The 14,486-nt window shown below is 36.8% G+C and overlaps 1 protein-coding gene across 6 annotated transcripts in view; it reads left to right on the top strand.

Moving 5' to 3' along the window:
* Positions 1-14,486, top strand: part of LOC120416544 (uncharacterized) — a 161,455-nt gene that overhangs the window by 34,154 nt on the left and 112,815 nt on the right. For all 6 annotated transcript variants that reach the window (XM_052710078.1, XM_052710079.1, XM_039578275.2 and 3 more), the window contains one exon: positions 9,574-9,601. The gene's annotated coding sequence lies outside the window, so the exon portion shown is untranslated. The remainder of the gene's footprint in view (positions 1-9,573; positions 9,602-14,486) is intronic.

The following is a 14,486-nucleotide window of genomic DNA, read 5'->3' as shown; positions in this document are numbered from 1 at the left end:
CAAATTAGAAAATGAGTTGTTCAATTTTGAAATTTTTTGAAATTAAATATGTCTTTATTGAACATTCTTATAATCATTACATTTCATTTACATTCTAAGTGGTATGGCTACATGCTCTTCATCTTTGTTATATTTTTCGTTTTCTTATTAACTGTTCATATTCATTTATTTACTTCAAATTGTTTTACATTTTTGCATTGAATCGAATACATTTGGGTAAAAAAGAAAAAAAATCACTTCAACAATTAATAACAATTGCACCCACGCAGTGTTGTTGTCATCTCGATGAAAATGTTCAGAAGTTCTTGTGGTGAAAACAGGTCACTACTGCCTTCCACCATGCCCAAACTGCAAACAGTTCGAACACTGCGTCACGTCACGGTGCACTGGACGATAACGTTCCCAAGTCACGATGATGTTGAAAATCGCCCGAACTGCTTTCAGCTCAGACGGCGTTGTCGATCCTTTCTCGAGATGAACCAGGTACAGTTGATCACGATACTTGATGTCCTTGTTGTGTCTCGTCATCTTGAAGACTTCGATCACGTTCAACTTCAGAGTTTTGAGCTCTTCTTTCAGCACACTCACATCCATGTCATACAGGCCTCGGAGGACCTGTTTCATGGGGCGTTTACCTGGATCGTCATGGCTGTAGTATTCAATCTTTGTGTTGTTCAGGAAATCCCGAACGTAGTTGTAATCCTTTCTGGTAGGTAGCAGAATTTTGAGCACACAAGCGAATGGAGGCTCGTAAAGCACCAGATTTGATAAACCCGGTCAGCCACTTTCGCACCGAATCCGATGACGATGTTTTCACAAAAATGGGTGGCAACTTTTCCCGTCGTTCAAATTCTTCCTTCTCGCTCACGTCCACAGGGAGGGTAGCGAACTGGTTTCCAGACAATTTTTGAGCGTCCTTGCTCAAACTGCCTGGCTTTGCAGGTAGCGCTTCGGCATTCTTTAGCTTCTTCAAATCTGCCGATCCTGCTGGTAAGGACCGCCTCTTTTTCTTGCCGTGAGGCATTTTTTGCACTTTTTAGCACTTTTTTGGTTTGTGAGGGACGCACGTCTGACTCGCTTCTCTGCTGATCGCAGACTCACTGATGAGTTGTTCAAAACTTGTTGTGCATACGTCACTTTGAAAAATTGCCTGTAAAACAAATTTCGAATCACTTGAACAAACTGAGGAAGAACTGCCTTCCGAGCAGGAATGCTATGAGATATTTAGTCAGCATTCGTCATCGATAAACATATTTCAATGCTCACACAAAGGGCCTGTCATGATAGCCATTTCGAAGCGACCGTCAGTGAACGCACACGAAGTTGAAACGAACGAAACCGAGCTTGGCACTCAAGCAGCTGCCCGACGTGGAGTCACATGCTCTCTTTTTCCTTCTCTCTCAACCACTCTCTTTCTTGCTCGTGCGAAATGTTTTTGTTTTTGCTGGTGAGAGTCAAATGACCGCGTGAGTGACGTTGCGTAGCATTCGTTCGTTGGTGTGTGAACGAATGATAGAGGAGCAAATCGTGACGTCAGGAATGAACTCAAATCACTCAAAGTTCATTTTGTGTTTGGCCTAGTTTGACAGCTACATTTTCCCCAGTTTTCTGTGGGAGAGAAAAGGAGGCGAATACTTTATGAAAATAATACCTGTCAAAATTCCTAGCCTCAATTTTTTTCGCTAGTTGCTTTTCTTCTCTTATGAGCATTTTAATTTAATTTTTGTATTTTTTATTCGACTGAAACTTTTTTGGTGCCTTCGGTATGCCCAAAGAAGCCATTTTGCATCATTAGTTTGTCAATATAATTTTCCATACAAATTTGGCAGCTGTCCATACAAAAATGATGCATGAAAATTCAAAATTCTGTATCTTTTGAAGGAATTTTTGATCGATTTGGTGTCTTCGGCAAAGTTGTAGGCATAGATATGGTTAAGAATACTCGGTTAAGATTACTCGGTTAAGAAAAATTTGGTGATTTTTTTTTTTAACTTTTTGTCACTAAAACTTAATTTGCAAAAAAACACTATTTAACTTCATTTTTCGATGTAAAATCAAATTCGCAATCAAAAAGTACTTAAGTGAAATTTTGATAAAGTGTGCACCATTTTCAACTAAAATGCAATTTAAGGAGACTTTTTTGAAAATAGCCACAGTTTTTCATTTTTTTAAATTAGTGCACATGTTTGCACTTAAGAGCGAGTTTTTCACCGATGTGAAACAGGTCGTATCGAGGTGCTCCGATTTGGATAAAACTTTCAGGGTTTGTTTGTCTATACATGAGATGAACTCATGCCAAATATGAGCCCGCTACGACAAAGGGAAGTGGGGTAAAACGGGCATTGAAGTTTGAGGTCCAAAAAACATGAAAAATCTTAAAATTGCTCGCATTTCCGTAAAAATTTATCAATTCCAACTCTCTTAGATGCATTTGAATGGTCTTTTGAAGCCCTTCAAAATGTGCTATAGACATCCAGGGTTGATTTGACTTTTTCTCATAGCTTTTGTAAATTACTGTTAAAAATGGATTTTTTTAAAACCTTAATAACTTTTCCCAACAGCCTCCAACACCCATACTCCCATAGGTCAAAAATTAGGGAATTTCATGGACTATAAGCCTACGGTATTAACTTTTTGGCCAATCGCAGTTTTTCTCATAGTTTGACGATTTTTCTAGAACAAACATTTTACAACGTTAGTTTTTGCCTTGTAGGCCGCCATAGCGGCATTTTTTGGTCTCAATTTTGTCATATTCGAAATCCTCGGACAATTTCACGTTAGTTAGAAGTATTGGAGTTGTAAATTTGATTGGAAAAATTGCCGTTTGGAATGAATTAAAATATTTTTTAACAATTTGTTGGATTGGGGGTAACACAGGTTTTCGCCTACTTGATACAGCATTTGACGTATTGGTCATAGGGTTAATAAGATCTTTTTCTTTTTTCAAAAATGTTTTATTTAATTATTTTTTAAGGAAATATTACAACTCCAATACTTCTAACTAACGTGAAATTGTCCGAGGATTCCGAATATGACAAAATTGAGACCAAAAAGTGCCGTCTTCTCGGTCTACAGGGCAAAAACTAGCGTTGTAAAATGTTTGTTCTAGAAAAACCGTAAAACTATGAGAAAAACTGCGATTGGCCAAAAAGTTAATACCGTAGGCTTATAGTCCATGAAATTCCCTAATTTTTGACCTATGGGAGTATGGGTGTTGGAGGCTGTTGGGAAAAGTTATTAAGGTTTTAAAAAAATCCATTTTTAACAGTAATTTGCAAAAGCTATGAGAAAAAGTCAAACCGATCCTGGATGTCTATAGCACATTTTGAAGGGCTTCAAAAGACCATTTGAATGCATCTAAGAGAGTTGGAATTGATTAAGTTTTACGGAAATGCGAGCAATTTTAAGATTTTTCATGTTTTTTGGACCTCAAACTTCAATGCCCGTTTAACCCCACTTCCCTTTGTCGTAGAGGGCTCATATTTGGCATGAGTTCATCTCATGTATAGACAAACAAACCCTGAAAGTTTCATCCAAATCGGAGCACCTCGATACGACCTCTAGAACAAACCGAGCAGAATCTACAAATACTGCCTCTTAAGTACTTTTTGATTGCGAATTTGATTTTACATCGAAAAATGAAGTTGAAAATTTTTGGGGACCAATATTTAATTTTTTTCAAAAAATCAGTATTGATTCAAAAATTAATAACTCGGTCAAAGATTTTTTGCACACCCTGGAAATTTCTGAAAAGTTGGCATTTTATGTCCTCTAAAACATATCAAAAAATGAGAAAAATTAAAAATAGTTTTTTTTTTGCAAATCAAGTTTTAGTGACAAAAAGTTAAATAAAAAATCTCCAATTTTTTTTTACCTACAACTTTGCCGAAGACACCAAATCGATCAAAAAATTCCTTCAAAAGATACAGTTTTTCTGAATTTTCACACATCATTTTTGTATGGACAGCTGCCAAATTTGTATGGAAATGATATGGACAAACTAATGATGCAAAATGGGCATACCGAAACAAAAATATTTCAGTCGGACTAAAAAAAAGGGAAAAAAAAACGAATGACCAAAATCTTAGAGAACTGCTCTTTTTTTTCATAAAATTATTTTTATTAGGTCCTTTTCGGTGCTGGGACCTGGTTAGGACCGAGTCGGCTTTTGTACTTACATTTTACTTAAAGCTAAGAGTAATTACAGAGGATCTTGTGTGTAAATGTTAGTGGGAGGGGAGCCGTAGAGAACTGCTCGAGATTCCTACTTGAAACTAGGTGTCCGTAGGCTTGATTGTTGAGGCAATTGCAAACCTCTTTTTACACCTTAGCTTCCATCCACCCCGGGATTCGAACTGACGAACTTTGGATTGTTAGTCCAACTGCCTACCAGCGACTCCACCGAGACAGGACCCAGGGAGACGACTCCTACACCTGAATTGAGCTAACGACCTAACATCTAGGTTAGACCGGGACCAACATTTACTTCCCTTCCGACGGAAGGCGTGATCAGACAAATCTCGTCTCGAAAAATGCCACCGGGACCGTCTGGGATCGAACCCAAGCCGACTGGGTGAGAGGCAACCACGCTTACCCCTACACCACGGTCCCGGACTCTTATAGAGTGTCAAAGTCAGATTGACGCTGCTTACAAAATAAACACTTGTGTGTTCTTTTAAATGATTTGAATGGCAGCTAACAAAGGTTCCTTTAAAAAAATAGGCCGATAATAGAAATTGCGTGAGCCACAGGGCATTCTTGTCAGACGAAAATAGAGTTTGAAAATATGTTTGTAAAATGCTTGTAAAATAAATAGAAACAACTTTTGGTAAAAGGCAAATTAAAAAGAAATGTTCGCAAAAAGCTGCTCTACTGCGTGGTGTACTTGGTTTTAGTAAATTTTAAGGAACACCCCGGATTATAGAGCATCATTCAGACACCACCGCTTAAAGTGATGAGAATAGGTATATTTCCCCTAGAACCTATTAAAAATTGTGTTTCTAAATGTAACTACGAAAATGTTATGTTCGCAGCTGCAGCTATTGAAGAAATACTGAATGGCTTCATTCAATTCCACCCTATCAAATTTGGCATCCCGGAGACTTCGTGGCGACCACAACGGGAGGTCCCCGATTTGGCCAACCTCTTTCCATACTGAGTTAGAGTTTTCTTTTCACCCCAAAAGTACACTCGTTGTGAAAATTTTTGCATTGTTTCTGTGATGATGAGGTAAACGAGTCTTATTTTTAAATGATTTGAATGGCAGCTAACAAAGCTTCCTTTAAAAAAATAGGCCGATAATAGAAATTGCGTGAGCCACAGGGCATTCTTGTCAGACGAAAATAGAGTTTGAAAATATGTTTGTAAAATGCTTGTAAAATAAATAGAAACAACTTTTGGTAAAAGGCAAATTAAACAGAAATGTTCGCAAATAGCTGCTCTACTGGCAGGTGTACTTAGTTTTAGTAAATTTCAAGGAACACCCCCGATTATAAGAACATCATTCAGACACCACCGCTTAGAGTGATGAGAATAGGTATATTTCCCCTAGAACCTATTAAAAATGCTGTTTCTAAATGTATCTACGAAAATGTTTTGTTCGCAGCTGCAGCTATTGAAGAAATACTGAATGGCTTCATTCAATTCCACCCTATTAAATTTGGCATCCCGGAGACTTCGTGGCGACCACAACGGGAGGTCCCCGATTGGGCCAACCTCTTTCCATACTGAGTTAGAGTTTTCTTTTCACCCCAAAAGTACACTCGTTGTGAAAATTTTTGCATTGTTTCTGTGATGATGGGGTAAACGAGTCTTATTTTGGCATGTTGATTTTTTATGTCTAGATTTTCTTTAATTTGATTTGAATCTATAATCTAGGTTGTCTATGTGTAATGATTTGTTGGACATTTACTCCATATAAAAAATAAAACTAACTCTTGGTTCAACATAGGTCCGATTACCCTACCAATGCGTGAAGAGACCTTTGCAGTGGCGTTAGTTCACCTACTGTTTGAAATATCACACATTTGCTCTCTGTACACGATTCACTTTGGGGTTTACTCTTTTCTTTTCGTTTTTTTTCGAGATGGCATTTTCAATTCGTTATGTTGAATGATGGCCTCTGGCAGAAGTAATTAGTGTCGCTATTGTTTTTTCTCCCTCATATTTTTTGTTCACATTCAGAGAGGCCAGATTGATGATTTCATGTCGGTTGGTAGGGTTATTTGAAGTGCTAGCTGCTGCCACAAGTCAGTGATGACCTAAAAATCCTAACCCCAGACCTGGTCCTCGATTGCGGGAGAGTAGCATTACAGAGTACTGGGTGGGAGGAAATACGACTTGGAGGAATTTTGTTTACGCTTGTCTCTGATGCGGCGCGACACAGCGCAGATGGGGTTCCGGAGTGCTACCGGGTTACGTCAATTAAGTCATTTCAAATTCAGATGTTCGATGTAATTCTTGGTAGTTTTTACAAATTGCCAGAATGTCTTCAAAACTTCATCAAAATGTATAACATTGCATGAAATTGCTCAATCAATCCATTAAGATTTAACCATGAGTATTTTTTAATTTTGATCGATCTTTCAAATACTTGATAAAATACGCACTAGAGTACTCATAACATTAGACAGTGTGCTGAGCAAATAGAGTTACAATACTGATATTTTAAGGTGGATCTGAATGTCAAATCGTCGCCATCGTGCTAACTTGTCGTACGTGCATTTTGGGCCAAATTGAGTTAAGAACGCCATTTTGTGCAGCTCACAATGCCTCACCTTTTGACCTTCACTGATCCCCAAAATTCGATTTCAATCCTGAGATATTCAACAAAAACCGAAAAAACTCCGTGCATTTTTGTCACTTTACATATGAAAGTAGTTTCAATCTTGCCGTGCTATTTTGTCACTCCATGAAAATTGATGGAAGTGCGACAAAAGGCCAAAGGGATTTCAGGTCAGGAAAGTTAGGATGCGTTTGTCGTACGTACAAGCTAGAATACCGTACGCATTTGTAATTATAACTCGGGACTCCAGCAACCAACTTCAACCAAACTTTGGGACAATGCACAGTGGTCCAGATCGCAAAATTAAGTGGAAAATGGATTTTCCGAAAAATGGTGACGTTTTGGAGCTTTGGTGTCTTCAGAAGAGTTGTTGCAAATGGAAAGGGGCAACTTTTGGTTTGGTTCAAAATTAGGGTGGTTCACGATTAGGGTGATTTTGAAAATCTAACTTTTCAGGAATATTTTTGGGAATTTTTTTGTCTTCTAAAAAGTTGATGGGCTTGCCAATCCAAGCAACTTTGTCGAAGACACCAAAATTTTATCTCGTAATCTACGCCTTCTATGACCAAATTTATAAAAAGCATCTGAGCAAACCTTCAAAAATCAGTTTTTTGAACGTGGCAATTCAGGGTTAACTTTTAGAGAAAAGTGATATTCGGAGCACTTTTAGAGCTCTACAAAACAAACATTTTCATTTTTTGACATGTCAATTTGGACTTAAGGGTCAAAAGTTACAGCCATTTTAAGGTAAAAAAGATGCAAATTTAAAACTTAAATATCTCAAAATGGCGCAAGCCAAATTTTAAGCACTAGGTTGCATTTGAAAGAAGAGATCTAGCACTACAAACGCTGAAAAAATCTCAGGGGTGTTTTTCTTTAAACTTGAGATATCTTCATTTGAAAAAGTCTAATTTTCAAGGGAAAACCATATGGGACCACCCTAACGAATGGTGAACCAAACAAAAGTTGTTTGTTATTGTTTACATTGCGTGCTCTTGTTTTTGAATATTCAAGGACAAACAATAAAACGCGTTTTTCTCGGAACGTCAAAATGGCGGGTGCGACAAGATAGCACGACGACGTCGAAATTATCAAATTTATTTTTAGAGCAGTTAACAAATCTGGCTACCCTGTCTAAAGATATATATGTTCTTAAGTGAATTAATTTATTTTAATATTGCATAAAAAATAAAATAATATTTATTATAATTTTATAGGAATGTGGTCAAAATCCTGGCTAAAATTGTTATTTTCCACAGCTCAACTCATTAGACAACCACAACAGTCGAGACATGAATATTTCCTGCTAAATTTGGACACACTTTCTGTCCTGCCACGGTTGAACATAGACGAATGACACTTTGCGCTCCGTTTCTCTGCCCAAGATAATCACCCCGAAAAAAGTAAACATCAGATTACATTTATATTATCACATTAAGGGGGCATACACACACAACCAAGCAAACACCTCCCAACCGTTAGTAGTCCTCCACGGGAGGTTCGTGTCTTGCGCTGTGTTTGCAAGTGGAATTACAAATAAAATCACGAAGAAGAGGACACGAAAAAAAAAATAGAAATTGAGCTTAAGTAGCACTGGAGAATGTTTGTTCACACCTTCACACACAACCTTTCGAAGACCAGGTCGACCGGAAGTCGACGCCGCGCGAGTCAACATCTGATGAGCCGCCGAACCAGAAGGAAGCAAAACGGAAAACGTCGTTTAAAGTCGTAAAATCCGTGTAAATTATTGCCCCTCGCACCTCCGCCCGTGGTGTTCTGTATGTTTTGCACAGTAAAAATTTGTTAAGTAGAAAAAAAATCAAATAGAGTTGTCTATTTTGAGCACTGAAAGGGGTAACGGTATGTCCACGCATTCTCCTAGCTCTGTAGATTCTATGAAATGTGTTCCGTTCACAGAATCCAGAATCGCAGTTGTCGCATGTGATTTTTTTTTACTTCTTGTTTTATTTTGCATTTTTGGGTAGTTGGGTATTATTTGAGTCCTTTTGATATTAAAAATTTAATTTGCAAGAAAAAAATAATCACATATTTATCAACTTAACTTATCACTTTATGAGTTATTTTTTTCTGTGCATTCAAGAACCGAAGATTCATTCATACTCCGAAAAATTAGACCCACTTTCGTGCCAGTAGCAGCTATCAGTCAGTGCCGCACGCCCTGTCAGAACGCTCTAGCTATACGGATTGGAGTAGAGGGAGTGATGTTGACTCTGCTGGTGAGAAGTTCTTCCCAAATCGGCACGATGTAAACATGCACGATTGGATTCCTTTTTGGTGCAGTAAAGTCGAACAGAAAAAAAAACATGGAATAGGGGGAAAAAGTGGGACACTTTTTGGTGCTATTTTGGACGATCTTGTTATTTATAGAGGATTTTATGGTGTGCGCTTCTTTTTATTTATTTTTGATCTTAAGAAAGGTGTCTTTTCCTGGGATTAAGTGTTAAATGGTGTGACTTCGAAAGGGATTTGTTATTTTTTGAAGAAAAAATATAACTTTGGAATTATATCATAAATGATTGTGATTCAGTTGCATACATCTTAGCATAAATGAGTAGTAATGAGTACACACTTATTTTTTTAACCGAATTCGTTATTTGAAAAATTAGTTAAGTTTAGATTGGTAAACCATCTGTCAAAATGAAAAAAATACCGAATAATTTTTTACCGAATGCGTTAACGTTCAGTTTACCGAACTGTTCAGCAGTTGAAATTCGGTAAAAAAATCCAAGTGTGTAATTTATTCATTAACTATTTTTTTTTAATTTCAGGAACTGCTGAAGAGGACGTCCCTCTAAGGTAAATATTTCTTTGTAATTTTCATGACTTTTGCTAAACTTTTCGATTAATCTTATGTTTGAGTCGATTTTGGACACAGGGCGCACGCTTTGCAGGATTATTCGTGTTTTGGGCGTCATTTTTTTCAGAGCTAAACGTGTTAATTGTGTTGCCAGTCGATTTTGGACGGCGTAGGGGAACAGCATCTAATTCCAGCGTGCCTCTAATGTTGGCAGGTCTGAACTTTGACATGCAATTAAAGCTAAATAAAAGCGTTTTCAACTGAAATCGAGTGATAAATAGCTCAATAAGAAGTGAGCAAGCAAGTTTCTACCAAAAGTTTTGCAAAATTAGTTGTTTAAATAGTGAAAATCAGCAAATTGGATGGAGTTAGGAGCGAGAGCTTAACCTGCCAAAGATACGAGAATTTCCCCTAGTAGCGCGCACGCCTTGCAGTTTTATATATGTTTCGGGAGTCATTTTTTCAGTGATTGGTGTTTTTTGTGCTTTAATTAAGATTTCATTAATTGTTTTGTGATTTTAAAAGCCCTTCCTATATTATCGTTGATCAGAAAGAAGGCACGGCGTCGGTTAAATTGTGCATTAATTTTCAAATAATGTAATGTAATTTCTTTAGAATCGTTTATCGAAAGATTTTTGAAGGTCCTGGTCAATGACGAAGTAGAGCAATTCTCTACGAAATCGGTCTTTTTTCTTCAATTTAATTTTTTTTGTATTTTTTAATCCGACTGAAACTTTTTTGGTGCCTTCCGTATGCCCAAAGTAGCCATTTTGCATCATTAGTTTGTCCATATAATTTTCCATACAAATTTGGCGGCTGTCCATACAATAATGATGTATGAAAATTCAAAAATCTGTACTTTTGAAGGAATATTTTGATCGATTCGGTGTCTTCGGCAAAGTTGTAGGTATGGATACGGACTACACTGGAAAAAAATGATACACGGTAAAAAAATTTGGTGATTTGTTTATTTAACTTTTTATCAGTAAAACTTGATTTGCAAAAAAACACTATTTTTAATTTTTTTATATGTTTTAGAGGACATAAAATGCCAACTTTTCAGAAATTTCCAGGTTGTGCAAAAAATCATTGACCGAGTTATGAACTTTTTAATCAATACTGATTTTTTCAAAAAATCGAAATTTTGGTCGCAACAATTTTTCAACTTCATTTTTCGATGTAAAATCAAATTTGCAATCAAAAAGTGCTTAGCTGAAATTTTGATAAAGTACACCGTTTTCAAGTTAAATCCATATTTAGGTGACTTTTTTGAAAATAGTCGAAGTTTTTCATTTTTTAAAATTAGTGCGCATTTTTGTCCACATTTGACAAAAATATTTTTGAAAAGCTGAGAAAATTCTCTATATTTTGCTTATTGGACTTTGTTGCAATGCAAAGGTTTAAAACAGGAAAATTGATGTTTTCTAAGTCTCACCCAAACAGCTCACCATTTTTCAATGTCGATATCTCAGCAACTAATGGTCCGATTTTCAATGTTAAAATTTCAAATATTTGAGAAATTTTCCGATTTTTTCGAAAACAATATTTTCAAAATTTTCAAATCAAGACTAACATTTTAAAAGGGCGTAATATTAAATGTTTGGCCCTTTTGAAATCAAAATTTCAGTTAAGTACTTTTGATTGCAAATTTGATTTTACATCGAAAAATGTAGTTGAAAAATTGTTGCGACCAAAATTTCGATTTTTTGAAAAAATCAGTATTGATTTAAAAATTCATACTCGCTCAAAGATTTTTAGCACAACCTGGAAATTTATGAAAAGTTGGCATTTGATGTCCTCTAAAACAAAAATAAAAAAAAAAAATAGTGTTTTTTTGCAAATCAAGTTTTAGTGACAAAAAGTTAAATGAAAAATCGCCAAAATTTTTTTTACCGTGTATCATTTTTTTCACCTACAACTTTGCCGAAGACACCGAATCGATCAAAAAATTCCTTCAAATGATACAGATTTTTGAATTTTCATACATCATTTTTGTAGTGACAGCTGCCAAATTTGTATGGAAAATTATATGAACGAACTAATGATGCAAAATGGCTTCTTTGGGCATACCGAAGGCACCAAAAAAGTTTCAGCCGGATTAAAAAATACAAAAAAAATCGAATGACCGAAATCTCAGAGAATTGCTCAAATCGTTTTTTTTTTAAATATTTACATACACGGAGAAAAAAGAGTTCCCAGAATCGTGAACAAGCGTTTATGAAAATGGGAACCACGAACAAATGTTTATGAAAATGGGAACCACGAACAAGCGTTCAAATTTCATGGTACGTTTTTCATCTTTGTTCGGGGTTCTCATTTTCATGAACGCTTGTTCACGATTTTTGGAACTCTTTTTTCTCCGTGTATACATGAGTTTGATTTGAATCATTTATCAAAAACAATGATTAATTTTGAATACAAAGAGACGAGTTGTTCCTTTTAATTCCGCTATATATGATTAATTTGTCTAGAGTTTCATTTCAAAATTTACAATTTAATGTTTTTTTAACCCTTTAGGCCTGATAGGTCATATATGACCCAAATATGATTTTTTTTTAAACTGGCCTATAATTTTCGTATGGTTAAGAATCATTTTCCCATAATTTTTTGACCTTTTATTAAAATTTATATAAATTTGAGGTTATGTAAAAATAAGTTTCAAGTTCATTAGAATTGATTTTTTTCATTGAATTATTAAACCACAAATATGATTTCTAATTTGAAGATGACCCCGTACCAACCGGGATTTGATCCCTCAACATTCTGCTTGTGAGGTAGAAGCCGCAATAATTGAGCTACGGAGCCAGTTTTTTTAATGTTATTTCGGAGTATTGTTTCAGATTGAAAAAATAACTGAATATGTCTAGAAATCAATTCACAGCCCATTCTAAATACCTTAGCTCCATCTTTTTATCTATTATTAATTTAAAGAAATGTTGAAAAACTATCTCAGCACAATCATTCCACTCAACGTCACATAATAAATGGATTGCCCTTTACCATGAGCTTTTCTATAAGTTCAACTGTCGTGGAAACTCATAAAACTGCACCAAGTCTTTGGCGGCTGCGTTGGCGGAACCATATCACAAAGGCAGATAGTTGTGGCGAATGAAAAAGCTTCCTTTTTACGTTGTCGTCGGAGGAAATCCATTCACAGAGGGGACACGACACGTCATTAGAGTGACGTCCACAAGAAAATCCTCTCCTCTGGCTTGCTCAAGTGTGATTCTGCGTTCTATTGCGTCGTTGTCATCCCCAAAGAATAATGATGATGCTGAGCTGGAGAACAAAAAAAAAGATACAAGCTCTTCAATTTCGTGTTCATCACTTACCACAAAGCCACACAAAAAGAATGTAATAAACCCCTGAAGGATTGCGTTGAATAAAACATCCGGCACACGATTTTGGTCGCGCTGGTGTAAGTGATATGCGATTGTTTGGTACACCTGTGAGTGTCTGAGTGAGTTTTAAGGGCGAAATGAAATTTATTCATGAGATTTGGGTCGAGCGAAGGACGTTCTTCCTTTTTGTCTGAAATTCCGGAACAGATGCTCCGAAGATAACACGGAAAAGTGGATCTGTCAGTCGGCGAGAGTCGCACACGACGTGCCAGGGATTCGTAATACGATTGCGATCGACCTTGCTGAAGGTGTCAGAAACTATTAGGCCTCCACCCAAACGAGGGAAGCAAAATTGTCTGATGAATCTTTCAGGGGCACTGACATCGAAGGACAGCCCGTAATACCTTTTTGAGATTTGTATTGTTTTATGATGAAGTGTCAAACTATCGAGGTTCTAGAGTTCAATTTGTTGGGTGGTGACGCGCGGTCAATTATGTGGCATTGTGTGTGAAAAGAAAAGAATTTTATTTCGTGTTTCATTCTGGTTGGCTTGCCCACAAGCGGAGGAAAATCAGTTCAATTAGTTGGGTGGTGACGCGCGGTCAATTATGTGGCATTGTGTGTGAAAAGAAAAGAATTTTATTTCGTGTTTCATCCTGGTTGGCTTGCCCACAAGAGGAGGAAAATCAGTTTAATTTGTTGGGTGGTGACGCGCGGTCAATTATGTGGCATTGTGTGTGAAAAGAAAAGAATTTTATTTCGTGTTTCATTCTGGTTGGCTTGCCCACAAGCGGAGGAAAATCAGTTCAATTAGTTGGGTGGTGACGCGCGGTCAATTATGTGGCATTGTGTGTGAAAAGAAAAGAATTTTATTTCGTGTTTCATCCTGGTTGGCTTGCCCACAAGAGGAGGAAAATCAGTTTAATTTGTTGGGTGGTGACGCGCGGTCAATTATGTGGCATTGTGTGTGAAAAGAAAAGAATTTTATTTCGTGTTTCATCCTGGTTGGCTTGCCCACAAGAGGAGGAAAATCAGTTTAATTTGTTGGGTGGTGACGCGCGGTCAATTATGTGGCATTGTGTGTGAAAAGAAAAGAATTTTATTTCGTGTTTCATCCTGATTGGCTTGCTCAAGTCCTTCCTACATCATCGTTGATCGGGAGGCACGACGTCGTGTGAATTGTTGCATTAAAATAAGTTTAAGTATTACTGTAAATGACTGTAAAAAAGTCCTTCCTATATCATCAATGTCGTCTGGGTAATCGTGATGAAAAAATTACATTTATTCAGTATTTAAATACCTGTGCGCGAATGTTTTGGTGTGCTAATTAGAAAGACCTTCCCATAGCATCGTTGCTTGGAAGGCTCGCCGACGGGTTTGTTATGAAAGTCCTCCCCATAGCATCGTAGCTCGGGAGGCATCGAAAAGCCAATACCTTATCCTACTAACCCAAAAAATAATAATCACGTGATGCTTGAAGGAGATGCTGTGGATTCAACGGTCTCAAGCGGTATCAACAAGTATATAGCGAAAAACTATGTGC

This window comes from Culex pipiens, chromosome 3, assembly GCF_016801865.2.
Source record: "Culex pipiens pallens isolate TS chromosome 3, TS_CPP_V2, whole genome shotgun sequence".
Taxonomy (NCBI): Eukaryota; Metazoa; Arthropoda; class Insecta; order Diptera; family Culicidae; genus Culex; species Culex pipiens.
This window is presented reverse-complemented; position numbering and strand designations above follow the sequence as displayed.